At 36.8% G+C, this 2,737-nt stretch overlaps 1 non-coding gene across 1 annotated transcript; it reads right to left on the bottom strand.

The window, feature by feature from the left end:
- Window positions 1-1,636: 1,636 nt before the first annotated feature.
- On the bottom strand, window positions 1,637-1,743 carry LOC121207999 (small nucleolar RNA R71). Its single transcript, XR_005903049.1, has one exon. It is a non-coding gene; the product is annotated as a small nucleolar RNA R71 (small nucleolar RNA).
- Between the last annotated feature and the right edge of the window lie 994 nt (window positions 1,744-2,737).

The raw sequence follows: 2,737 nt of genomic DNA, 5'->3' as shown, positions 1-2,737 counted from the left end.
AATTACTCGAAGAAAGTTGATTGATCCATCTCAGAAGCCGGATTCACCTTCAAGACTGAAGATCTCCCTTCAATTCCCTTCAAGAGTTCTTGGGTCTTCTTTATGTTTTGTTATCATTATTTTTTGAAATGTTTTCTTTCATAAATATGAACTAAAACCCCTAAATACCTAAGGGGAATGAAACCTAAGACGGATCTTGTTATTATTATTTGAATTATAGGATAAATATTTGACTTGTTCTTAATTATGAGTTCTTAATTCTTGCTTTAATATCCCAAGATATTGATTCAAGTATTGATGTGCTTATTCAAAGGAGCAAAAGTACCTATTTAAGAATAGATCTAACATAATTAAGCGGAGTTGATTGCACGCCTAGAGATAGGGTGACATAATTTTGCCGGATTAGGGTGAAACCTAATAAGGGAATCCATAGATCGAGTTAATGCAACACTAGGGTTTTTAATTAGAAAGAGATTTCAATTAATCAACCTAGGGTTAGATGTTGTTAGTCTCGAGAGAGATAATAATCTAACTTAGGGATTTTATGGATCAAGTCAAGCGAATAAATCATCTGATTTAGAGTCAATAACAAGTGAACTCTAGGTGGATTTTTCCCTTAGGTATTGTCTAAATCATTCAGTTTTCCCAAAAGCTATTTCCCTAATTCACTTTCTGTGCATTCTTAGTTTAGTAACTAGTTTAAATAAAACAAACCCCTTTATTTTTAGGCTAGATAATAAAAAGAAAGTTAATACTAGTACTTTTAGTTCCTTTGGGTTCGACATCCTAGTCTTGCCATAAGCTATACTACTGTTCGATAAGGTGCGCTTACGTTTATCGTGATAGTAGTTAGTTTTCAAGCACAGACATTCATAAAATATAAAACTTATCATGATTCACATCACATCAAGTTTTTGGCACCATTGCAGGGGAACTAAGATATTAGGAACACTCGATTTTTATTACTTCAGCCATTTTATTTTATTATAATTTAAATTTATTTTGATTTTTGTTACTGAATTTTATTTTTCCTTCTGGCAAGTTTTTATAGTTTATGACTAGAAGAAACTTGTCAAGACCATTACTTTTTGATAGTGAGATTGAACACACAGCTCGCAGAAACTGAAGAGAAATAAGGCGAAGCTTAAGATACATAGAGGAAGGGAAAAAGGACAATATTCACACCACAGCCAAGGAGATGGCTGAAAATCAGGAAAACCCGCTACCTCCTGCAATTGCTGCTGATCCAGTAAATCAGAATCCTGCTCCATGCACTATGTATGATTATGCTAAACCTACTTTAACAGGAACTGAGTCAAGTATAGTTAGGCTCGCTGTTGCTGCAAATAATTTTGAACTGAAACCTAACACAATTCAAATGATCCAACAGTTTGTTCAGTTTGATGGTTTGCAAAACGAGGACCCAAACGCCCATTTGGCAAATTTCTTAGAGTTTTGCGACACTTTTAAAATCAATGGCGTTTCTGATAATGCCATTCGCCTTCAGTTGTCTCCATTTTCATTGAGGAACAAAGCTAAACAGTGGTTGAACTCTTTACCACGAGAGTCAATCACTACTTGGGAACAAATGACCGAAAAAATTTTACTTAAATATTTTTCACCGGCTAAAATGACTAAGTTGAGGAATGATATCTCTTCTTTTATGCAGATGGATGTAGAGACACTCTATGATGCATGGGAGAGATACAAGGATCTATTGAGATGGTGCCCTCACCATGGGTTACCTTTATGGTTGCAAGTTCAAACGTTTTACAACGGCATGAACCCCTCAACAAGGCAACTTATCAGCACAGCTACTGGTGGGACTATCAATAACAAAACACCAGAAGTGGCTTACGAATTTATTGAAGAGATGTCACTGAATAACTATCAGTGGCAAGTCATGTAAATAAAGCCGACAAAAACAGCCGGTGTTTTTAACCTCGATGCGGCTACTATGCTATCTAACTAGGTAGAACTCTTAAATAAAAAGATTGACGGATTCTGTGGTTCTACTCAGACACATCTAGTGATACGGTGCGATTTGGATGGAGGAGGAGCATACACAGAATATCAACCCTTCAACGCTAGCATGGAGGAGGAACAAGTCTAATATATGGGTAACAATAACTCTAGACCTCAAAATAACCCATATAGTATACTTATAATGTAGGTTGGAGGAACCATCCCAATTTCTCGTGGGGCGGTCAAGGAAATCAAAGGCCACAACACCCTCCGGGTTCTCAACAACCACCTTACCAAATAGAAAAGAAGCCAAACCTTAAGGAGATGATAACAAAGTTTATCTCGGTGTCGGAAACTCACTTTCAAAATACTAAAATAGCATTTAAGAATCAACAAGCGTCGATCCAAGGGCTCGAAACCCAGATAGGCCAACTCGCGAAATTGATTTTTGAACGACCACAAGGTAGCCTGCTAAGTAACACTGAATCTAACCCAACGGAACAGCTCAATGCAATTACCATTCAAGCTAAGGAAGGGTTAGTCGAATCTAAACCAGAACCAAGGCAAGGAATTGTGGTTAGTAAAAGCAAAGGTGAGGTAGACCATAGTGAACAAACACCAGTAAGTAAAGAGTACAAACCTCGCGTGCCATACCCCAATGCGATAAGGAAAGACCACACAGACGAACAATTCGATAAATTCCTTAAATTATTAAAAAATTACATATTAACTTACCGTTTATTGAAGCTCTTTCACAGATGCCAAACACAGT

Source organism: Gossypium hirsutum, chromosome A01 (genome assembly GCF_007990345.1).
Source record: "Gossypium hirsutum isolate 1008001.06 chromosome A01, Gossypium_hirsutum_v2.1, whole genome shotgun sequence".
Classification (NCBI taxonomy): domain Eukaryota; kingdom Viridiplantae; phylum Streptophyta; class Magnoliopsida; order Malvales; family Malvaceae; genus Gossypium; species Gossypium hirsutum.
Note: the sequence above shows the minus strand (reverse complement) of the source record. Positions and strands in the feature narration are given on the sequence as shown.